This window comes from Scomber scombrus, chromosome 24, assembly GCF_963691925.1.
Source record: "Scomber scombrus chromosome 24, fScoSco1.1, whole genome shotgun sequence".
Classification (NCBI taxonomy): Eukaryota; Metazoa; Chordata; class Actinopteri; order Scombriformes; family Scombridae; genus Scomber; species Scomber scombrus.
In genome coordinates, this window is record NC_084993.1 from 16,015,577 (window position 1) to 16,042,884 (window position 27,308).

The 27,308-nt window shown below is 39.3% G+C and overlaps 1 pseudogene; it reads right to left on the minus strand.

The window, feature by feature from the left end:
- Nucleotides 1-8,698: 8,698 nt before the first annotated feature.
- Nucleotides 8,699-20,460, minus strand: LOC134006585 (uncharacterized; annotated as a pseudogene).
- Nucleotides 20,461-27,308: the final 6,848 nt, after the last annotated feature.

A 27,308-nucleotide genomic window follows, 5' to 3' on the forward strand; every position in this document is an offset into this window, starting at 1 on the left:
ATTTTAATAGATGATAACCAAATAAAACTTTAAAAGGTTATCTTCAAACTCATCTCTGTACGCTAATTATTAAACCTATCTATGTTGAATTTAAGACATTTTGTGAACATTTATTAGGTGTCCCCCATGTCTGACTGCAAATCAGCAACTGCAAACCAACTGTTTAATTGTAACGGAGTGTCTATTTGCACCACTGGTACAAATAGCCTCGTCCACACAGCTGAGATATTTTCACCCTAGACGTATAACAACGTGAAAACATGGCGGACATTAATCTTCTACGCCAACAGAAAAGGGCGAATTTAGAAAGGTTTCATCTCTAATGTTTGTTCTAAAGACATTTCTGGCGGGAAAGTTGTATTATATTTTTATAATCTTTCCTCAGTGAATGCATACAAGTGTCAGTTTGTCAGTTAGAAATTATTTGTCGCCAATATCTATCTTCCGTATTAGCAAACACGTTGGACTGTCACATCACTTCATAGGACCGGAGAGGTGGTGTAATGGGCAGCGTGTCCGTCATTAGTGCAGGAGACAAGGGTTCGAGTCTTTGCAGCTGCAGTTATTTGTTGATAATGTATTCAGCGGAAAAAACCCTGCTACATTTTCATAACTTTGTTAAGTAAATGCATACAACCCGAAAATATCTGAATTTAAAACCTTCAGGTTGTTATATGATGGAAATCAAATCTTGACAGATAAGTCTATGGTTGCCATGGATACCAAATACATTTCAGACCTCTGAAGTCTCAGGCATTGGCCGTGAGACATGCATTTCAAGCTGCTCTCACGCTCACCCGCCACACCTGACATTTATTCATGCCGGGAAGTGATAGATCTCACCGGACAGAAATTATTATATGATATACAGAAGAGAACAGCGACGTATATTTATCCCGCTGTCCCGGTGGGATACAGGAGTCTTCCGCATATCTCCAGAAGCTCCCCTCCGACACTCAGTCTTGCAGCATGCACTCCTAATTGTACTGGGGTGCAAATAGCAAACATTGATATTTGCACCATGACGGGTGCAAATAGAACACTTTGCTATATATACCAGAGTACAAATAGCATCCACTTCTAATTGTACTGGAGTGCAAATAGCATTCATTGATATTTGCACCAGGGGTGCACCAGGGGTGCTATTTGCACCAGGGGTGCAAATAGCCTTTGCCTAATTGTAATCATTGCATTTGTAAAAGTCAGGTAAAAAAATTGACTTCTTGTTTTGTCTGCAAGACTCATTAAGGTGACTTTCAGTCTGGACTGCAGCACAAATCCCCTACAATTATTCCCCTGCAGCTCCTGACAGAACACATCAAGTCTTGTGCTATTCTTGATGTTAGCAGTGATGATAACCCTGCTAATGTGAATAGCAGTGAGCTTAATTCTTCAATTAGCATATTACATAGTATCAAACATCAGAATAAATTGTTTAAAAATAACAGTTGCTCTTGTCAACCGTACCTATGGAACGATGTCCTGTCTGCACAAAAATGTTTCCCACTGACTTCATTGGGGGACAGGCATTATTTATTTATAAATGTATTACATTTTTGTCTAAGTTCTTTGTCTTATTCCACCATCCAGATTAAGACAGTGAAGACCATCCGGACCTTGTGTAACAGTTACAAATGGTAGGTGCTGCTCAGGTTTAGAAATCATGTAGTAAAGATAATGAGGGTAAACTGCCAACTCTCACACAATCAGAGTGAGAGTCACGCAAATTACCGTTTGGACCCCTGTACTTCTAACATATAATCAGTACATCAGTCTATCCACTGTGCGCTGTTTTCATTATTGAATCTGTTCCGCTTGTTTATTGACAAGTATTCTACTTTTTGGCCTGCTGCTGAGGGCTTTGGGTAAATTTCCTGTTTCACAGACTGATACTTACAGTCAGTTGTATTTTTAATTTCAGTATTTATATTCAGTATTTACATTCAGTATAATTTGTTCTGATTATAAATGTGAAGGAATAGATACTGCTCACTAAATAATTATCACTCCACCACCTCTCTTGACATCTAGGTGCATGAGAGTGAGTCAGAGACCGGTGCAGGATGCAGGGACAGTGCAGAGCGATCCTTTGTTGTGGTGAGTGATGAAAGGGATTTGACAGTTTAGAATAATTTGTCCATAGGAATATTGAAAGTTAAACATTTCAGTCAAGGTTTCCTGTATGACCAATAAAGTCAGGATAGCATCACTTATTTGAACATTTGATAACTTAATATCATACTGTTCCCAGGTAAACATCTTATGCTATGCTCACTTTCAAACTGTAAATCAACAATGGACCCTTAAATTCATTGTCATTTATTTATAAAGGCATAGACCACCCAAAAAAATTGGAATTTGCGAACGACTATCTCACCTGTATATTAATCTAATTAGGGGACCGAGAACAAGGCAGGAGTCCTCACCTTTGCCTGAAGGCAAGGACCCTATTGTTCTTGTGTCGTTTATTATTATTCTATCTCCTCTTTGAGCCTCATTTGACCCCGTAAACATGCCTTAAAAACTCACCAAATTTTGTAGGCACAGGCACAGGTCTGGTGAAAAATGTTATAATGCGAAACTCTCTAGCACCACCTAGAAACAGTAAAACAGCCACTACGCCTGATAGGAATGTCGTAGAAAGATCAAACCAAAACAAATTTTTTTGTCATATCAAGACCTACAAATCATGCACTGACACCCCTGATCTAAATCCAACAGGAAGTGCACAATTTGCCTTTAAATGTACGATTTTCTACGATTTTTGGCTTCCTAGAAAACAATATCTTGTCCGAGAGCGTTCATCGTAGTGGCTTCAAACTTGAATAGCTGACTTACAACACCCTGCTGAACAAAAGTTCTGAACAACTTTTTCATTACTTGACCAGTTTGGATTTTAGAAGCCCTCAAAGGTCAAGTGCCGAAAAAACCTCGCCAAAAAGCTCCCATAGACAATGAATGGGAGGAAAGTCTATTGCCACTTTGACCCTAAATTTGACCACCTAAACATGCTCCAGAACAGACCAAATTTACCACGCACATCAGGTCTGGCCATGAATTTGATGAAATAGAAAAATTAATGCCAAAAGTGCCAAAATGTGCTCTCTAGCGCCACCTTGAAACACTTAGACATCCACTACGCCTGATAGGAATGTCGTAGAAAGATCAAACCAAAACTCAATTGTTTGTCTTATCAAGACCTACAAATCACACATTGACACTCTTGACCTAAATCAAACAGGAAGTGTACAATTTGCCTTTAAATGTACAATTTTTGCAGATTTTTAAGGCTTTTCCAAATGTATACACCATTCCTGCATACTTTTAGCTACAGACTCCATTCAAATGTCAAAATGTAGCCGCAAGTGTAATCTATAGATGCGTGTAATTTGGTCTTGCTATGTTTTATACTTTCTGATCTGCGCACCCACATGTGCAACCTAACCCTAACCCTCTCCCATTCAATTCTGAATCTCCCTGCTGCCTCTCTCTGTTTTCATGCGCTCCTCTCGTTAACTACCATGGCAACGACTGTGTGTGTGTGTGTGTGTGTGTGTGTGTGTGTGTGTGTGTGTGTGTGTGTGTGTGTGTGTGTGTGTGTGTGTGTGTGTGTGTCTGTGCAGCTGGCACAAGTTGAAGCATTGAATTATTTTTGCCACTAGTTGTAACCTATAGAAATATATTTGTGTTTCTAATTTTGACCATGTTTACTTCTATACCTATTTCTGTGTCATCTTGATGAATAGTTTGTTATAACATGTTACAGTTTCAGAGGACTGCATTAGATTATTAAATAAAGAGTAATCCAGATTAATTTGTGGTTTTAGTGTGCCACCTAGTGGAGAAAACTTGTATTGATTCAGGATACCTGATAAGGAACATGTGCCTCAGTTTTCTGTTTCTAGTTCAAGTTTATTGACTGTATAATTATTATGTTTTTAGATATCTGTGCAGTCTGTCAACTGTTTCACTGACATTGCTGTCAAAGTCTAGATCAAACACGAATTAAAAGAGCATGACCTACAAACATATCTACAGTTTTCACTGGAAATAAATTCTTCTCCTGTTTGACTCATCAAAGTGTTGGCAGTTCATTTCAGTTGATCAGTCTAAATGTCTACAAAGACAGACAGAGGGTCAGAGACACAGACACAAAGAGGGAGAGAGAGAGAGAGAGTGTGTGTGTGTGTGTGTGTGTGTGTGTGTGTGTGTGTGTGTGTGTGTGTGTGTGTGTGTGTGTGTTTGTGTGTGTGTGTGTGTCTGTGTGTGTCTGAGTGTCTGTGTATGTGTGAGTGTGTGTGTGTGTGTAATGTATATCTACTTATTGCAGTGTCGGATAAATGCCCGGGTCTGAAGGCATCTAAATGCCCCTAACAAAAACCTTTCTGCTTCGCCATGGCCCGACGTGCACAAGGGTGCGAGGTCCCGCCCAACACTGCTTGCAGCTTTATTGCCTTCTTGACTTTCTAGCATAAATAATGAACTAATCACGTTTTTATTTTTTTCATATTAGGCTGGTTAACTATCAGTGACCCTCCCAAGGCCATATGTCAGTGCATGGATCATTTCCTCTTTATTAATGAAAGTCGAGAGTCTGTTACTCCTCAGAAAAAGTCCTGCTGAACCAGACATGGCCCTTGTTTCCTTTTACAGGTGACCTAATGTAGAATGGGTATGACACCTGAATTGCAGACTTGAAGGTAGCTCCAATTATATGTTACAGTTTAAAAAATAATAATTCAAATATTTCCCTCTCTATTCTGTCAAACCTTATATTGTGACAGAGGAGATACTCCTACTGGACAGTGTGTATCTCTTTTTTTCTTCTTGACATGCATGGAAAAGCTGTAGTCTGAGTTTTGCATTTGGGTAGTTCTAAAATTCGAGGTACATTTCATGACTCCCAGATAAACCTTCCAGATTGGAAGTGACTGATAGAGTTTTAAAAAGAAGAAGAAGAAAAAAGGGAAAAAAGTGGTAGGACTAGAAAAGTTCCTTGCTTCATCCTACACCCTTTCGAACATTGGATGTTTATTGTTTTGTTGTATGTCTAAAAAATGTTTACTGCCATTACACTTTGTTATGAACCATAGCCTATTTATTTTGTTTCATTATTTTAACATGTTTGAAGTGATGGAACATGGAAAATAATGAATAGCCTAATTAGAAAAGGTGGTAAGAACAAATACTTCACTAAAAAACATGATGTAACTACAAATAATAAAAAAGAGATAGCTGATGAATTCAATTAATATTTTGTAAATGTGGGACCTAAATTAGCTAATGAGATCATAGAGCCGAGTGACATCGAAGGCATTAATAGATGTGATAAAAATATGAATTCTATGTTTTTAAATGGAGTAAATGAAAATGAAATTTTGGACATTTTAAAGACTATCGAATTTACTGACAGTGGGGGTATTTATCGACCTAAAAAAAGCTTTCGATATAATAGATCATAAGATATTAATGAGTAAACTGGAAAACTATGTCATTAGAGGTGTAGCATATTCCTGGCTGAAGAGTTAGCTGGATAACTTGTACCAGTATGTAAATGTTAACACTCAAAATTCAGAGCTTCAAAAGGTCACCTGTGGGGTACCCCAAGGGTCAGTCCTTGCACCCAAACTTTTCATTCTTTATCTAAATTATATTTGCAGAGCATCAGAGCTGCTACATTTTATTATTTTTGCTGATGACACTAATTTGTTTTGTTCACATTCTGAATGAACTTTTGGATATAGTCGTAAGTGAATTGTATAATTTGAAAAAATGGTTTGATGTGAACAAACTGTCAATGAATTTAACTAAGACAAAATGTATAGTGTTTGGAAATAAAAAAAATCAACAATGAGGTTAAACTCAGGATTAACAAAGTAGAAAAATAGAGAGAGTGTATGAAAACAAATTCCTGGGTGTAATGATAGACCATAAATTAAACTGGAAACCCCACATAAACTACATTTAATCAAAAATATCAAAATCTATTGCAATACTCTATAAAACTAAGGACATCTTTGACCATAAATAATTATTAGGGCCCAAGCACTACAGGTGCGAAGGCCCTATTGTAATCGTAGAGATTATTATTATTATAGAAAACAAACGCCTTTTTGACAGCCTAAACGTGCCCCAAAACTCACGAAAATTTGCGCGCCCATCAGACCCGGCAAAAATTTGATATTTTATGGTCCGCCAAAATGGCTCAATAGCGCCCCCTAACGAATATAAAAATATGACAGATTGACGTACATGAACGAAATTTGGTATATATATGTATCATGTCCGGACGCACAAAAAAGTCAGTGGGACCCATGACGTCACTCCAACAGGAAGTTGGCCAGTCTGTTATCAAATATCAAGTTATCAAAAACTTTCTGATTAGGGATTCGGTTTGGGCGTGGCGGTGCCGACAATTTCCTTCGCCATTCGGTCCTTCGCCAAAAAGCAGGAAGTCCTTAAAACTCCTACAGACATCGTCCGATCTACACCAAATTAATCACGCATGTAGAGGGTACCGCCCTGAACACGTCTATGCATCAATACTGTGTTAGCTCCACAGCGCCACCTACTGGATACAATAGCGCACCCTAGAAAATCAAAAAACGTACTTTAACGAACTTGTCCTAGGGATTTAATCCGACCAACTTCAAATTTGCACAGAATCATCTTGACACATTGTAGATGAAAAGTTATCAAAAACTTTCTGATTAGGGATTCGGTTTGGGCGTGGCGGTGCCGACAATTTCCTTCGCCATTCGATCCTTCGCCAAAAAGCAGGAAGTCCTTATAACTCCTACAGACATCGTCCGATCTACACCAAATTAATCACGCATGTAGAAGGTACCGCGCTGAAAACGTCTATGCATCAATACTGTGTTAGCTCCATAGCGCCACCTACTGGATACAAAAGCGCACCGTAGAAAATCAAAAAAAAATTGAGCCCCTCAACTCAGATTGACATATATAAACGAAATTTGGTACACATATGTATTATGTAAAGACGCACAAAAAAGTCTCTTGGACCCATACCCTCACTCCAACAGGAAGTCGGCCATTTTGAAAAATATGTGCGATTTTTGCAATTTCCACGCCCCGTACTTTAACGAACTTGTCCTAGATATTTAATCCGACCAACTTCAAATTCAGTCAGAAACATCTTGAGACATTGGAGATGAAAAGTTATCAAAAACTTTCTGATTAGGGATTCGGTTTGGGCGTGGCGGTGCCGACAATTTCCTTCGCCATTCGATCCTTCGCCAAAAAGCAGGAAGTCCTTATAACTCCTACAGACATCGTCCGATCTACACCAAATTAATCACGCATGTAGAAGGTCCCACCCTGAACATGTCTATGCATCAATACTGTGTTAGCTCCATAGCGCCACCTACTGGATACAATAGCGCACCCTAGAAAATCTAAAAAGAAAATTGAGCCCCTCAACTCAGATTGACATAGATAAAAGAAATTCGGTACACATATGTATCATGTAAAGATGCACAAAAAAGTCTCTTGGACCCCTACCGTCACTCCAACAGGAAGTCAGCCATTTTGAAAAATATGTGCGATTTTGATGTTTCGCCATTAAACAGGAACTGCTGGCCAAATGGCTGTACTGCACCCTGTAGAAGATTAGGGAAATTGAGCCCGTCCCTCCAGATTGAAGTACATGAACGAAATTTGGTATATATATGTATCATGTCCAGACGCACAAAAAAGTCAGTGGGACCCATGACGTCACTCCAACAGGAAGTCGGCCATTTTGAAAAATATGTGCGATTTTGGCGATTTCCACGCCTCGTATTTGAACAAACTCCTCCTAGGGATTTAATCTGACCAACTTCAAATTCACTCAGAAACATCTTCAGACATTGGAGATGAAAAGTTATCAAAATCTTTTTGATTATTGGTTTGGTTGCTTCGTGGTGATGTGAGGAATGTTTCGCCATTAAACAGGAACTGCTGGCCAAATGAAAATGAAAAAAATTGAGCCCCTGGCTCCAGATTGAAGTGGTCTAACAAAATTTGGTACACATCTTTCTATCATGACCAGATAAATCAAAAAAGTCTCTTGGACCCATAACCTAACTCCAACAGGAAGTCTGCCATTTTAATTTTTGATTTTGGTGCCATTTTTTGCCATTTCCACACCTTGTAGTTTAAAGAACTCCTCCTAGAGATTCAATCTGACTGATTTAAAAGTTCACTCAGTGTCATCTTAAAACCTGTGATTAAAAGTTATGAAAAGCTTAAGTCTGCTTCAAACACTGTTGCCGTGGCGATGCAGCCAACTTTTTTTTGCCATGTAGCAGGAATCTGCACCAAATGTCTCATGATTGATGAGAGTCCCATCCTGAACACATCTATGCTTCAATATTGTCTCTTACTCATAGCGCATATTGGACACAAGAAGTGTTCTTTGATGACCATGAAGCAGGACATTGCAGTAACTTTAACTGACATGTTCCAATCTGCATCAAATTGTCATGGCACCACTTATTGGCAACAGGAACCTAAATGTGCTGTAATTGTATGGCCTGTGCCTAGCCATATGAACAGATTCACCTGACATTTCGTCAGGACAGTTTTAAGACCTTGAAAATGCCATATTGTGAAGACTGGATGTTAAGGGGCTGGGTGTGTTAACCCTAGTGCAAAAAAACTGACACAGGAGATTGTAACTGGTTTTAAAATAGTTTTATTGCAGGAAGGTGACTGGGAGACTGGGACGAGGGCTGGGGCAGAAGCCTGAGCCCAGGGCCGAGACTGGGGCTGGACCAACCAGGCTGGAGTCAGGCGGAGGCAAACTGCAAACACAGAGAAGCAGGTCTTCAGAAAAGTGCATTACTGACAGAACAATAAAATAGTCAACAAGAGATGGAAGGCATGAATGACTGTATCAACAGAGTCTACGATCTTGTGATGAGGTGTACAGAACTAATCCTAATTGATGACAGCTGGTCTCACCCCTCTCCACTCCTTCTGCAGAAAGTGACAGGACAAGAGAGGAGACAGAGGAGAAAGCACAACTACAGGAGAGAGTTTTGACAAGGTCTTTCAGTGTTATGGAAGTTAATGACAGTTTTTGGAGACAATGAACTGAATGAAAACAATATGACCTTTCATGTCGATACGAAACCAATTAGCAGGGCACCGCAGGGAATCGAACCCCATCCCAGTATAAACCAGAAGTAGCCATTACCAGTGCCTTTTGCTTTTTGGCTAAACATAGTAGGTAGGTAGTGTAGTGTAAAATTTGGTGATAATTACTAACAATGAGCAATGTTGTATCTGCTAAAAGGGTACTTGATTGTTGACTATTATTTGCTGAAGATGTTCAAATTTGAAGGCATTATGTTAGACGAAGAAGGTGTATGTGATTCTGCATTTAGTGAGTGAATAAGTACCTTATAATTGAATAAGTATGAGAAACCACAATATATGTGATTATATATACCATACTTTTATATTATTATTATTATTATTAGTAGTACTATAGAAAAGAATGCAGTAATAACAGTAAATGGGTAATATTGAACTTAAAGACATTTGTGATAAACATTGCCCACACAGCTAATACCAGCTAAGGAAGATAGGTGGAAGCACTTAGTAAATGGAAAACTACTGAACTTGAAGCTGTGAATGATGTAATCCAGAATCCCCCTATAGCAAAACACCTGCTAGCATAGAAACGGAAGGAAGAGCCATAAAAGGTGTTTTAAGGCGTCTTTAGGATAGGCGCCAAGAACGTGAGTTCAAGTTGAGGTGAAAGAGGGTGCGAAGAACGTGAGTACGAGTTGGGGGGAGAAAGAAGCGGATTGGTTGAAACTCACTCCACCGAGGGAGGGGGTCGAAACTTTTCTGCAAGAGTCAGCAATATAGATCAGGATAAAAGAGGCTCCGAGTTTTAGCTCTTTGTGTCATGTATGCATAGATTCTGTCTGTGTATGCTGGCTCCGGGTTTTTCTGTCGACAATAAAACTCTAAACTGCATTTCAGCTGGACGACTCCTGGTGACTTTTTGATTGAGTATTTTTTGGAACTCCTGACTTTATCCGAAGACGAAGTACTCAGAATGATTTAGATTCGACAGTAGGTAGGTAAAGCAAAACCTACATTAGCAACAGCATTTTATTATATGTCAAAATGACAACTACAATTTATGTGTTCACCAAATGTGGAAAACTATGCAACTAGTGCAGTTTTGAATAAGTGGTTCAATGGGCCAAATATGTATCAATACAATGCTGTTGTAATGTAGGAAAAAGAAATCCTATTTTTTAAATTACAACATACATAAAACATCACATACAACATAAATAAAGCCATGCAAACATCCTCTAATGCACACCATGGGTAAGAAAATTGTCATTTCATATTATATAATACATAGTTGTGTTTTCTTGATTACATTTAAAAAATATATATAATTAATGATTTCAATTATTCATCAAAATAAAAATCACTTTTAGACCCATGTTGTATGCATTAAAGCATTACAGAACATACAGCTGACCACAAGACTAACATGTACAACTATAATAAGACAAAGCCATTTAATTTGCACTTACAGCTAACCATATACCTTACATCCACAACATGATTACTCACCAATGTCTACTTCAAACACTACATTATTAGAATCAACAACTGCCTCATGATTGTAAAAATATTCCTGCATATACATAATCAACTAACGCGCAATCCATTCTACCCGATGCCAGAAACAATTACCTAAACACCACAACCCGTTTACACATTTCTACATTTAAAACAGCAAACAATTGCTTCATGATCACTAAAATACGCAGGCACAACCTCACACTCAACTTCATAATCAGATGTTTTAACAAACATGATCTATCAACGTCCCTTGTTCTGTTGTCGCCTGCGTTACTAACTGGCCAAACCCTTTGTCTGTTAGAAATTTGCAGACACTTGATGATTTCAAGAGATCGTCATTAAAATCTCCCATGACTACAATATTGTTACTTTTAGGATGTAGCCAATCAAGTAATTTACCTAAATGTTCTTTAAACAGACACATGGGATATGACGGTGGCCGATAAATAACTGCTACTACTAGGTTATATTCTAGCCAATTATGAACAATACATTCTAAATTCAATGGTGGCATTTCGATAATGTTAGAGGCCAAATTGTCTGCACTGTACAAGCCAACACCACCATGTTGTTGTCCTTGCAGTGCAATCAGTGTTGGATGGTCACTGTTATACGATACACTTCGAGGACTACTGTGAAAAGTGAAGCCCTCGATGTTTACCGCTTCTGTGGATGCAGCAGGTAGCCATGTTTGTCACAGCAATACAGTTAAGCTGCAAATGCTGTGTACATGAAGCTAAATCTGATACATGTTTAGTTAAATTTTGTACGTTCATCAAAAAAACGTTGAATGTATTTGTATCCAATTTGTGCCTAATGTTATTTTCAATCAAATATTGGGGCATACTCTGAATTGCATCCTTTATATTATCCTTACAATAAATGACCTTATCATCAAAATCTTGAATCACCAACCCTGACAAATTTCTAACACGACTTAAGGCCACATACGCCTGACCTGCAGAAAACACTTTCTTCAGACACACCACAGCACTATCTACGGTTATCCCCTGTACCTTATGTGCAGTACAAGCCCACGCAAGTTTAAGTGGAAACTGACGACGCAAGCCACCTTTTTTAGTCACCCTTTCCTCCTCTGCTTCAATGCCTATGGAGCCCGTTTCAACTAACGGGCTCACACACTGTTTCCTCCTCTGAGCACCAACATTGTTGTCATCAAATTTCACATAAACTCTGTGAGGAAACTTTTTTTTTATCTAAATAGACAATGTCTGTCACAAAACCACACACACCATTAACAAGACCATCTGAAACATCCACATTTTTACACAACATAACACGTGCACCCTTACCCAACGACAACACTTCAGCTAAACACGTGATATGTTTTCGACACTTTTCAACACCAATTTACCCGTTTTTTTTTTTTATCATTGACAAAGTCCTGAGCCTCTATTTCATCATGTTCAGGACATGTCTTCAATAATTCCTCATCGTTGTGCTCATTTACCTGTCTATTCATCGGAAAAATGTGTAAAGCTGAGCTGACTTCACCGGTTTCACAACGTTTTAATATTTCGATGTCGCTATTCAACATCGCGGTCCCTTTCGAACGAGATCTAACTCGGTTTAACAACGCCGCAAACTCACCATCTTTTTGCCTAACTATTTCTGTCAATTCCACCACCTTAAAAAGGCCAGACCAAAAGTTGACTCCGAGTTCCTCTTCATAAAGAGGCTTCCCTCTAACCGGAGCCAACTGGAAAAAATCTCCAACCGCAATGACGCACACATTCCCAAACGGAGCAAGATCACCTGTTTGTTTAATTTGTCTTAACCTACTATGAATGTGTGTCAACAGTCTGTGGTCAACCATCGATATTTCATCAATAATCACAATTTGAAGATCACAATATTTAGCACGCAAAGAGTTCACCTTTTCCTCACCCAAAGGTACGTAGGGAAGGCGAACATCTTTGCCAATGCTAAATGTGCTGTGAATGGTTGTTCCGTGCAAATTGTACGCAGCAATCCCTGTAGGAGCCGTTAACAACACACAAATATTGTCAGGATTACGACAGACTGTTGACAACAACCTCATAGCCTCGTACTGAATGGCTTTAATTAAATGGCTCTTTCCAGTCCCTGCACCACCTGTAACAAAAGCATGAAACGGTTCTGGATTCTTGCCTCTAACCCTATCTAAACACCACTGCCTAACCTGATAAAAAACAGACCGCTGAGTCTCATTTAAAGACCTAATAAGAGCCAAGCCATCAGTCCTACACATAACATTATTTCTCTTTTCTAAATGCACTACCTGCTCCCTACTCACAGCTAAGTCTGGAATATTCACACCATCATCACCCTCTACTACCTGCTCTCTCTTTCTCTCTTCCTGCTGACACTAAACGCTCCACCTCCTGCTCTGGACACAATTCACCCCAGGCATCTTCTGCTACACCGTCTAAACCTATCATTTCCTGAATCTCATCCAACTTGTCGGCATTAATCTCAAATTTACTTCTATTCAAATCTACGACTTCTTTCACCGAATGCATTGACCCATCACTAAATCTAACATGAGCATTAGGGATGTCCCGATCCAGCTTTTTGCACTTCCGATCCGATACCGATATTGTAGCTTTTAGCATCGGCCGATACCGATACCGGCCGATCCAAGCATGTATTAAAGATTAAAGATATTTACTTATTTTGTTGTTATACTCATGTTGAAAAGGGTTTTACTCTTAAGAACAACTAGCCAACTTAATTAGGTTAGTTTGAATAATCCACAATGGTTGATAATAAGAAGCTGACCTGTTTATTCTTAACAGGGTTAAATAAACACAAAATAGACAAAATAATAAATAGTCAATTAACCATACAAACTGAATTGGCATCAGTGCTCTGCTCTTGAACAAGAAGAGTGTAAACCAAGGCTTAAAAAGCCATCAGTGCAAACAATATTGTAAACTGTATGAAAAAAGCAAAACACACAAAAAAGCTGAGTAGAAAATAAATAGTGGGATGCTGGACAGGTCGCTAGGTGTGCTGAAAAAAGCGGACCGGATTTGGGGGGAAAAGCTGAAAAAAACTGGAATGGATTACCTACATCGGTGCGCTGGAAAACACGGACCGGAGTTTTGAAAACAAACTGGATCAGGAGTCCGGATCGGGATTTTCCCGTGCAGGCCGATCCGATATTGATATGCATTTTTTGCTAATATCGGCGGCCGATCCGATCCAAACATCGGATCGGGACATCCCTAATGAGCATCACTATAAAACTGCATACGTTTCAAAATTACGAGGCTTTAACTGCTCATCTAAACGATACGGCAAAAACAACTGCAGGATACTTTGATAAAACAATTCTGGCGTTTTAGTCTCAGAAAAGCGCGCATATCGAATTACTGCAGGTTTAGTTTTAGTTCTTTTCACGACAAATCCGCAATCATTCTTTAATTGAATCCGATCCTTGCACTTTTCATTTTTAGTTACCACGCGATACTCCGACGCAAATGTCGCTGTACACATGTCCTTAAATGTGCTATCGTTAGGCCTATTCTTGTAACGATCAACTATGCTAGTCATCCAGATGTCATCTGCATTACAATCAGAAGACTCTGCCTTTTGCCTCAATATACTTATCGGTAAACTCATTTTAACTATATTATTCCCTGTGGGTATAAACACAACCTTTCTAGAAAATTCTTTCAAGTGCATATTACTTAACCTATACACTGCTTCCTGAGCACAAACATCTCTATTATGTAGATACACACTACCTAAACTTTTCAATGCCTCTTTTGCACTAACGTTCCCGTCCTTTGACGCTTCTCTTTGGGCATTGCCTAGCAACAATCCCATGTCTCTCTCTGCCTTTGAGATGTAAGAAATAATATAAACATTGCAAGCGTACGCGTCAACAACAAATTGGACGTCCAAATTGGCGTTCCAACATTTCAATAGCGGCTTACTATACTGGTTAATCCACACTTCATTAACCTGCCTTTTCAACACTACACTTGTCTTTTTCGCTATACGCTTATACGCAGCCTCAAAAGTAGCCGGACTAATCCGCAAACGCAGCAACAATTCCTCAACGGTGAGATTACTATTTTCCTCTTTTAACACAGCCGCCTTGATATTGCCCACTATGTCTTCTGCATGATCTCGTCTCATCAGATCCGGTTTTTTCATATCCGTTTACCACATGTACATGCTTCAGATTCCTCGCATTTACATTTGTTTTTGGCCTCTTCCCCTGATGGGCTACGAGAAATAAATGTACGAGTGGATGGCACTTTTGGAAAATTAAAACGACAAGCCGTGTTATTCTTTTTACAAGTTTTGGAATGTCGTTTTGAATGTTGCTGTACAGATGTGACAGTGTCCAATAATGTCTCATCTTGTGACGGTAACTCGCATGTTACATATTTATCAATAAATTCCACGACCTCTTCGTCTGTGTTTTCGTCAATTTTTGGTGCATTTTCGATCCAAAATAAGCAATGTACATGTGGTGAACCGCGCTACTGGAATTCCACCCTATAAAAGAAATCGATAATTTTGCCTATTGGATTTGAGGGGGACATAAGGACCTCCCTCAAAAAAACATGCCAGCGATAATCAAACATTCTCGCTGCAGTGACCGGATTACGACGCAGTAACTCGCACTTGTCTGCCCACTCTAAATCTTCAGCAGTCTGAGACCTATCTTCCTGTTTCAAAATGCTATTAAGTAAATTTGTCCATCGTAAATCTGCAGAAGAGAATGAACAAAACCAAGTAGGTAGACCTAGCTGACGGACAGAAGCCACAAGCCCACGCTGGGCTTCTTGCCAAAAAGCTGGTGTACCTCGGATCGGCTTAAGAAAACGATACCCGTCATCGAACTCCAACAACTTCTTCATAGACTGTTCGTCATTTATCAAATCCTTTACACTCTTATCACCTACCTTCTTAGAAGGACGACCTTTACGCAGAGATATCGACACATTGGATACAACCTGCTGAACCTCAGACATATACTGACCGAAAAATATATATTCTACATTTTTAGAAAACCTACCGTCAGCATGCAAAATCCTGTTATTCAAATACCGCGACAACGTCAAAGGACTGGTCCTACTATCGTGATACGTTTTACAACCCTGAGGAAACAACACTGGGAAACATTTGGCCTCATTTTCCTGATCAGAAAGTAACTTAACAGGATTGTTACCTTCTGCAGGCGCAAGATTCAATACACCCTCATAATACTGATCTAACATTTCCTGACCTATATCAACAGGCATAAAACACGTGTCCTGAAACATACAATGCTGCTGCCTATCATGCAAAAGCTCATCTTCAACATCCTCAGCTTCCCCAACTTCTACATTACCGCTAACCTCCGGTTCGACAACTGCATCATCTTCTTCCCTAAGAAACTCATTTAGCCACTCTTCATTAAATTCAACGTCTTTATAATACACATTTGTTTCTTTTAAAAACTGCAAAGCCTTCCTAACGCGCATAGTATCCACAAACTGATACTCGTAATGCCCTTTATACGTCAACTTGCGCTTTAACTTTACAAGCAACAAAGACCCCTCCATATTGGAACGCGGCAACAAATTACTCGTCTGCACTATGTTGGCTGGAACACATGTCACCGGTCCATGCACTCCATTCTGACCTCCCTTAGGTAGAGCCAACATCTTCATAAACGGTATATGCAAAGCTATTAAATGCTGCTCTAAGCTATTCAAACAAGCCAACTCCGGTGGAACAGGATCAAGTTTCAAGTTATTAACTGAACTCTCAGGTGGCAGTACACCATTATTAAGCTTAGAATTACACGTATGGCAAATCCACAACTGACCTCTAGCTGAATGTAACAACTGACACGGCACTACACAGTTCTTACTACACTTGTGTAAATAGTCCTCACAAATACACTTATCTGCTAATGAAGCTAATGCCTTATTCTTACTGTAATTCTCTTTTCTACAATTTAAAACCTGCCGTCTAAACAACAATCTATGGCAAACAGAGCACACTAAATCTGGACCGTCTTTAACCTTATCCAAAAACTGGTCCATGACAAAATCAAACTGCTTCTGCTTCTCTTTTATGTCTACCCTCTTCAACCTGTTACTCGCTGCAACACACATTTTTTGCTCAGGGTTTTCATGATACTTTCTTCGACTAATTTCCTTCACTGCCTGCCTATGCGACACATTTTCCCTATACTTCCCACTACTAATATTCTTCACTCTGCCTATGCGACACATTTTCCCTATACTTCCCAATACTCATTTCCTTCATTCTCTGCCTAAACAACACATTTTCCTGATATTTAGTTTTCCTTTGGAATTTATTCTTCTTTATAAAATATTTAGAAAAACGATTACTGTCTTTACCTGCACAATCAACTCAATCAAATTTCTCTCTTACACGCTGGACTTTCCAGTGAACAACTCTCTACACTACGACGTCTCATATCATAAACTTTACAATCCGAACTGCTCACATTACACAAACCATAACACCTCTGCAGTTGAGGCTCATAAACACAAACAACCGTTTCATAATGGTTACCATTACAATTTTCCAAATAAATCCCCTGTCTAGACAAACCATTAAACTTACAGCTATATTTGAGCCATCTACCATCACAAAATGTAAAGATAAACTCCTAAACAATCTGCAGCTGCCTGAATTTCCATCTCTGTTGCCCAGCTGCCAACATAGCTCATCTTTGACTCCCTGATATAATCTGCCACTGAAGAATACTCACTTCTCAAAATGTCATTATATTGTGATGCATTCTTCTCTAGATGCTTAACAACAGCGAGTCTAATCTTCCTATGACTCTTCTGTGTTCCACTCACAGCTAGAGACACTGCCCTAAAGAAATAGTTCCCATCAGCCACTATGTTCTCCTTCTTACAAGGAGACCCTAACAAACCAACTCCTACAGACACTACCTTATCAACCTTCTCAAACTCTACATTTACCCGTTTACAAACCGACTGGGCAACCTCCTTACTGAGGGGATCAAACTGCAGCTGTTTACACGTCTCATCACTAACAAACACAACATCTGAATCAGCTGCAGTAGCATCCCCACTAACAAATACAACATCTGCATCATCAACAGGAGCATCACCACTAACAATCACGGACACAACCTCATCTGCAGTAGCATCACCACTAACAACCACAACATCTGCATCATCAGCAGGAGCATCATCACCAACAATCACTGATATGACCTCATCTGCAGTAGCATCACCACTAACAACCACAACATCTGCATCACCAGCAGGAGCATCACCATCAACTATCACAGACACGACCTCATCTGCAGTAGCATCACCATTAACAACCACAACATCTGCATCATCACCAACAATCACGGACACGACCTCATCTGCAGGAGCATCACCACCACCAACTACAACATCTGCATCACCAGCAGGAGCATCATCAAACACTATGTGAAAGACACACACACCGGCTATCTCAAAACCTGCGTGATATGCATTGAGTGATGCAGCCAAATTGCATACATACTCATGCAGGTCTCTAACACAACTAAAATACGCAACTATACTTCGACCATAAAGACCTACCATTCCAACAGCATATCTACCATTCTGACTAATAACGGCGCATGTAGTACCACCCAGGGTCAGTAAACACGTGCTATATTTGCCAAGCATCCTCTCCAATCCGTTTAGGAGAGAGGTGTGAAAACCAGCCTCAACAAGTTCTCCATCAACTACATCACTTACATAGTCACTACCATAATCGAAGGTAAACTGCTGCCCGTCAAAAACATGTTGTCCTGGCAATTCAGGAACAGACAAGACCTCGAAAGTACCACTGATCCTCCTGTCCTCACGCAAAAACGCGTACAAGTCATCGCCTAGATGGAGAACATGATCCAAATCGCGACGCCGCCACGAGAAAACACTGCTGACTGTGTTGAGCCAAGCTTGCTAAAGCTATGGGCATACACTGAACCCCTGGGTATTTAAATCTACGATTGCCCTGATGGAAGCTTCCCCTAACCCATTTAACCTTAGCAGATGTACAGTCCTCGTGGTCAGCAGTAACATCAGTGTCCGAACACACTGAACCTGAACAGGAAGAATCAAAGTCTGTCCTACCTTTGACGCATCTAGGGAAGTCTTCCTCCATCGGGCTGGGGGGCGATGACTCTGAGTACACATGTGACATGGTTAACAAACACGTTTTCAAACTCCATCAATAAATGACTGTTAAGGCTAATCAGGAACTAAGGTCAATCTTACCTGTGACGCAGGCAGCAGGAGCATCCCTCTGCGTCACGACCATGTCCACGGGGCTGGGGAGCGATGACTCTAAGGACACATGTGACATGGTTAACAAACACGTTTTCAAACTCAAAGTGCTGTCCATCAATAAATGACTGTTAAGGCTAATCAGGAAGATACAAGCATTAGAACTAGGGTCAATCTTACCTGTGACGCAGGCAGCAGGAGCATCCCTCTGCGTCACGACCACTTCCACAGGAGCAGTCTCCACAACAGCCTTCACCTAGAAGAGGCGAAAAACCAAAAATGATTAACCAACTCCATCCACACATTTTTTTCAAAAATGTCATCTATTACAAATAATCAAATATTGCATTAAACTATTACTAACCTGCTGCCGAGCCTGTCTCCTCTTGGAAGTGGCTGCCTTGGGCTGACGGTCCACGCGGGGTTTCTAAAAGAAAAACATGAAAATATTAATTAACATCAAATTTAAAATTTGAAATTAATTTACAGTGTGTTACTAAGGATATACTTCGTTATAAAGCCTCAACCAACACATATCATTTGCATATAACTTACCATCTTGCCAGGTGGCGCAGTGCACACAGGGCTGGACAGATCGGATGGAGCGGCCCTCTCCAACGCATCCATCACGGCGCTGCTGAACCGCACCGGGTTAAGTGGGAAGGGCACCTCCAGCTCCTGTTAAATAATAATGGAGACAGACTATTACTGACAACTTGCTTTGACATATAATACACATATGATCACTAAAAATATCAATGATAAAGTTAAAGCAGAACACAAATAGACTGACCGGCTGCTGAAGCTTCCCACTTTTGCCCGCGCCGCACGACTCCTCCCCGGAGCGTCGCCTCTGTAATGACAAATGTTTGTATTACACAAAGATGTACCATTTAAATATGAATAACGCAAATGTTTCTAAATGTTACTGTTTGTCATGAAGTTTAAATCAAATTATTACCTTCCCACGCCCCTCCACAAGTGACCAGCCGAAGGGGTCTGACTGCCGCGGAGCGACAATCTCCCCCTTGACGACCACTCGTGGAAGGCGTCTCGGCGCTGCCGACCCGGGTGACGTCCTGCGAGGCACCTGGGGCTCTGGTGGAGGCACCGCCAGCTGGGTGTAGGCGGCATTCCACAACAAGTCAGCAAGCACAGGTATCCCGTGCTTGTCACTCAAGTGGACCTGCAAAAACAACACATGAAAAATCAATTTATAAATCACAAATTTATAAAATGTACACAAAAGACACTCATTTCAACTCCAAAAACATGAACATATCACAGCATTCTACTTACGCCGTCTCTGCACCACAGCTTTAGATGCTCCTTGCGGAAGGTGGGGAAGTTGTCTGCAGTATGGATGTACGGGACACCTACAGGAAAAAAAAAAAAAAACATGAATTACTGAAATATTCAGAGACAACATACTTCAGATTAAGGCAATTTTTTTTCTTTTTTTAAAAATACCCATGCGTGCAGCAACCTGGCTGAAGGCGTTCCGGAAGTGGCCCTGGAGCTCCTCATCCACCACCAAACGCGGCACGAAGTCCATGACGATCACTTAGAAAAAATACAATAAAACAAAAATTTCATTACAAAAAGTACATTTCTTTTTACAAACAAATTCGTTTGTAGCACAGGCTGCTGTCACTATAAATTCCCTCAACACAGTTTAGTCAGACGGTTCAATTAACATTTTTTTATTGCCACACAAACTTGCGCAGCTCTCAGGTGCACCGGGCTCTCCACCGCAATAACCAACTCTTCAGCCTTTTTCTGCTCCGGTGCTCCTCCACTCTCTCTGTGCAGCCACCACGCTGTCCAGCCCCTACTACAGTGTGAAAGGAGAGCTTGATTAGTCAACTTAGCCCAACTGTACCAATCCACTCACCTGGCGCTGCTCCTTCCCAGCCTCTCTCTCCTACAGCTGACCAAACCAAGCCCACCTCCATGTAATTATACAACCAATCATAATAACCGCAATAATAATCATTGTAATGACAATTGTGCCTACCTTAGGCCAGCGTGTGCAGACCATGCACAGGAGCTTGGCGAAGTCGGCCCGGCCCTCGTCCACTGTCCGGCTCGCTGTCAGGTTGTTGCTAGGAGCCATGAGACAGACCAAGTCAGGGGTCCGAGGTACCGTAGCGTTCAGCACCTCGGTCCTCAACTGAGCTGCACAGGCCCCCGGCGTCGACATGACAGCGAAGGACAGGCACCCCCCTGGCATCGGCACCTGTCGATCTGCGAAGCTTCGCAGATGCGAGGCACCGACAAGAAGAACCAACTGAAACAACACAAGATATATATTTTTTAAATAATGGAAATAATTACTCCTCAGATCAAATTATTTGATCACTTAATATAACACACACACAGGTGACTACATTCTGTAACCAATATAATAGCCTACATTCATCTTGTAAGCCATACTTAATTAACATAAAAACTGACGTCAATCACAGTATCTCTCATAGCCATAACATAGCATGTTGCTATTAATACAACAGATAAGTTGCTATTTATAGCTCTGAAACGTCATGTAAAAGTCCGCTACCACGAAACGAAATACACTCAAAGTTACACAATCGATAAACGGATCACAATCAAACCATCACTTAATATAACACAGGTGAATACAGTCTGTAACCAATGTAATAGCCTAAATTCATCTTGTAAGCCATACTTAATTAACATAACTGACGTCAATAATCACAGTGTCTCTCATAGCCATAACATAGCATGTCGCTATTAATACAATAGATAAGTTGCTATTTATAGCTCTGAAACATCATGTAAAAGTCCGCTACCACGAAACGAAATACACTCAAAGTTACCCAATCAATAAACGGATCACAATCAAACCATCACGTAATATAACACACAGGTGACTACAGTCTGTAACCAATAATAGCCTAAATTCATCTTATAAGCCTTACTTAATTAACAATAAAAACTGACGTCAATAACCACAGTGTCTCTGATAGCCATAACATAGCATGTTGCTAATAATACAACAGATAAGTTGCTATTTATAGCTCTGAAACGTCATGTAAAAGTCCGCTAGCATAATGCTAACAAATGCTAAGGAAATACACTCAAAGTTACACAATCGATAAACGGATCACAATCAAACCATCACTTAATATAACACAGGTGAATACAGTCTGTAACCAATGTAATAGCCTAAATTCATATTGTAAGCCATACTTAATTAACATAACTGACGTCAATAATCACAGTGTCTCTCATAGCCATAACATAGCATGTCGCTATTAATACAATAGATAAGTTGCTATTTATAGCTCTGAAACATCATGTAAAAGTCCGCTACCACGAAACGAAATACACTCAAAGTTACCCAATCAATAAACGGATCACAATCAAACCATCACGTAATATAACACACAGGTGACTACAGTCTGTAACCAATAATAGCCTAAATTCATCTTATAAGCCTTACTTAATTAACAATAAAAAACTGACGTCAATAATCACAGTGTCTCTCATAGCCATAACATAGCATGTCGCTATTAATACAACAGATAAGTTGCTATTTATAGCTCTGAAACGTCATGTAAAAGTCCGCTACCACGAAACGAAATACGCTCAAAGTTACACAATCGATAAACGGATCACAATCAAACCATCACGTAATATAACACACACATACATCGGTGACTACAGTCTGTAACCAATAATAGCCTAAATTCATCTTATAAGCCTTACTTAATTAACAATAAAAAAACTGACGTCAATAATCAGTGTCTCTCATAGCCATAACATAGCATGTCGCTAATAATACAACAGATAAGTTGCTATTTATAGCTCTGAAACGTCATGTAAAAGTCCGCTAGCATAATGCTAACAAATGCTAACGAAATACACTCAAAGTTACACAATCGATAAACGGATCACAATCAAACCATCACTTAATATAACACAGGTGAATACAGTCTGTAACCAATGTAATAGCCTAAATTCATATTGTAAGCCATACTTAATTAACATAACTGACGTCAATAATCACAGTGTCTCTCATAGCCATAACATAGCATGTCGCTATTAATACAATAGATAAGTTGCTATTTATAGCTCTGAAACATCATGTAAAAGTCCGCTACCACGAAACGAAATACACTCAAAGTTACCCAATCAATAAACGGATCACAATCAAACCATCACGTAATATAACACACAGGTGACTACAGTCTGTAACCAATAATAGCCTAAATTCATCTTATAAGCCTTACTTAATTAACAATAAAAAACTGACGTCAATAATCACAGTGTCTCTCATAGCCATAACATAGCATGTCGCTATTAATACAACAGATAAGTTGCTATTTATAGCTCTGAAACGTCATGTAAAAGTCCGCTACCACGAAACGAAATACGCTCAAAGTTACACAATCGATAAACGGATCACAATCAAACCATCACGTAATATAACACACACATACATCGGTGACTACAGTCTGTAACCAATAATAGCCTAAATTCATCTTATAAGCCTTACTTAATTAACAATAAAAAAACTGACGTCAATAATCAGTGTCTCTCATAGCCATAACATAGCATGTTGCTAATAATACAACAGATAAGTTGCTATTTATAGCTCTGAAACGTCATGTAAAAGTCCGCTAGCATAATGCTAACAAATGCTAACGAAATACACTCAAAGTTATACAATCGATAAACGGATCACAATCAAACCATCACTTAATATAACACACACAGGTGAATACAGTCTGTAACCAATGTAATAGCCTACATTCATCTTGTAGGCCATACTTAATTAACAATAAAAAACTGACGTAAATAATCACAGTATCTCTCATAGCCATAACATAGCATGTCGCTAATAATACAACAGATAAGTTGCTATTTATAGCTCTGAAACGTCATGTAAAAGTCCGCTAGCATAATGCTAACAAATGCTAACGAAATACACTCAGTTACACAATCGATAAACGGATCACAATCAAACCATCACTTAATATAACACACACACAGGTGACTACAGTCTGTAACCAATGTAATAGCCTACATTCATGTTGTAAGCCATACTTAATTAACATATAAACTGACGTCAATAATCACAGTGTCTCTCATAGCCATAACATAGCATGTCGCTATTAATACAATAGATAAGTTGCTATTTATAGCTCTGAAACGTCATGTAAAAGTCCGCTACCACGAAACGAAATACACTCAAAGTTACCCAATCAATAAACGGATCACAATCAAACCATCACGTAACATAACACACACACACGACTACAGTCTGTAACCAATAGCCTAAATTCATTTTATAAGCCTTACTTAATTAACAATAAAAAACTGACGTCAATAATCATTGTCTCTGATAGCCATAACATAGCATGTCGCTAATAATACAACAGATAAGTTGCTATTTATAGCTCTGAAACGTCATGTAAAAGTCCGCTACCAAGAAACGAAATACACTCAAAGTTACACAATCAATAAACGGATCACAATCAAACAAACAAACGGTAAACCATCAATTAATATAACTTATCAAGCTCCTCAAACACACAATAAACATCCAATCTAACTTTCAGGAGGAAAACCGACAACAAAATATATATATTATATTTAAAAACATTTAAAAATAATAATAATAATAATATAATAATACAATAAATAATAAAAATCAGGTAAAACAGGTAGAAATAATATCACAGCAAACCAGGACGAGTCAAAAAAAAAAAATCTGCTCCATGTCACTTTCACACACACACACACAGCAGTGACTGCAGTTAGCATGCTAGCGTTAGCACATGAACCAGCAAATTACTGGAATAGCATTAGTCCGTTAGCATGCTAAACAGCTAACTAATAGCATTAGCGTTAGCACATGAACATTTAAATGAATGGAATAGCATTAGCCTGTTAGCTAACTAATAGCATTAGCGATTAGCTAGCAGCTAGCAACAGCCTGTCCGGTCTAATAACTATTTTTTTTAGAAATACATATAACTACAACTTTGTGAGAGATACACATCAGTATAAATTTGTACCTTTAAAGTGATAAATTAAGAATAACTTACTGTGAGCTCGAAGAAAGTCCTCAAAGCCAACGATCTCTGAAGAAAGTCCTGTGGAAAAACTGAAGAAAAACCTGGGAAAACTGTTAAAAAAAAAGCATTAAAAACGAGTAAAATCCTAGAAAATGCGTTAATCAAAGAGAAATGTGTAAAATCCGGTGAAAAGGAGTGATAATCCTGGTAAATCGTCGAAGAAATCAGTGATGCTCTCTCTGTCTGTGTAAGATCGCTCAGGCAGTGTGAAGTTGTTCGGCGGGAAAGCGGAACAACGCCCTCTGGAGCTCCGAGCAAACTATTTATACCCCTTGAGCTGAATCTTAAAAAAAATTAATTCAACCAATCAGAACGCTAACCCATTGTTCACCAATTCCCGCCACACGGTTAATGGCGGGAATCTTTTTTTTTTTTTTTTTAAAGAAGGAGGAACATAAATCCTGCTATACAGATAATGGCGGAGTCTTTTTTTTTTTTTACAGGAGACATGTCACCTCAGACTTGAGTGATTAGAAAAACCCATTTCTCCCCCAATGAAACTCATGATGGACATAAAAAAGACACAATACACTACAAAGAACACATTTCTGACTTTTTTTCCTTCTAAATACCAATCTCTAGTGGTAAAGATCTGAAAAGTGATTTAAAACAAAGGTTTAACCTCTTAAAACAGCCATATAAATTATTGGCTAAAAGGTTATCAACTTCATTTCACTGAAAATTTCCATTGGCTGGAACACCTGTCAATCAAACCCACGTTGCCGTTGGTCACATGTCCTGATTGGCTTTGGAGGCATATACTGCCTCATCCTAAGCAGCTATTGGCTTGTGAGTGCTGTCTTATGAAACAGGAGGAGCTCAGTGTGTCACCTACTCTGACCTCTCAGACACACACAGACACACATAGGTGACTAGAGCTATGTAGTTCCATTTTTTGCCATTTCCACACTTTGCTTTAATGATCATTGTGATCTTTAAACCTGTGTGATTCAAAGTTATCAAAAGTTAAAAGTTTAAAAAGTTTTGGAAGGAAATTGTTACTTTAAACAGACATGTTCCAAACTGCACCAAATGTCTCATGGTTGATGAGTCCCATCCTGAACACATTTATGCTTCAATATTGTCTCTTACTCATAGCGCCACCTACTGGACACAAGAAGTGTTCTTTGATGACCATGAAGCAGGACATTGCTGTAACTTTAACATACATGTTCCAATCTGCACCAAATTGTCATGGCACCACTTATGCCATGACATAAACATGAATGTAAATATGCTGTTATTGTATGGCCTGTGCCTAGCCCAATGAACAACTTGACCTTGACAATGCCATATTGTGAAGACTGGATGTTAAGGGGCTGGGTGTGTTAACCCTAGTGCAAAAAAACTGACACAGGAGGTAGTAACTGGTTTTAAAATAGTTTTATTGCAGGAAGGTGACTGGGAGACTGGGACGAGGGCTGGGGCAGAAGCCTGAGCTCAGGGCTGAAACTGGGGCTGGACCAACCAGGCTGGAGTCAGGTGGAGGCAAACATAGAGAAGCAGGTCTTCAGAAAAGTGCATTACTGACAGAACAATAAAATAGTCAACAAGAGATGGAAGGCATGAATGACTGTATCAACAGAGTCTACGATCTTGTGATGAGGTGTACAGAACTAATCCTAATTGATGACAGCTGGTCTCACCACTCTCCACTCCTTCTGCAGAAAGTGACAGGACAAGAGAGGAGACAGAGGAGAAAGCACAACTACAGGAGACAGAGTTTTGACAAGGTCTTTCAGTGTTATGGAAGTTAATGACAGTTGTTGGAGACAATGAACTGAATGAAAACAATATGACCTTTCATGTAGATACGAAACCAATTAGCAGGGCACCGCAGGGAATTGAACACCATCCCAGTATAAACCAGGAGTAGCCATTACCAGTGCCTTTTGCTTTTTGGCTAAACATGGTAGGTAAAGCAAAACCTACATTAGTAACAGCATTTTATTATATGTCAAAATGACAACTACAATTTATTTGTTCACCAAATGTGGAAAACTATGCAACTAGCGAAGTTTTGAATAAGTGGTTCAATGGGCCAAATATGTATCAATACAATGCTGTTGTAATGTAGTAAAAAGAAATCCTATTTTTTAAATTATAACATACATAACAACACATCACATACAACACCGATAAAGCCATGCAGACATCCTCTAATGCACACCATGGGTAAGAAAATTGTTTCATATTATACAATACAGTTGTGTTTTCTTGATTACATTTAAAAAATATATATAATTCATGATTTCAATTATTCACTTTTAGACCCATGTTGTATGCATTAAAGCAT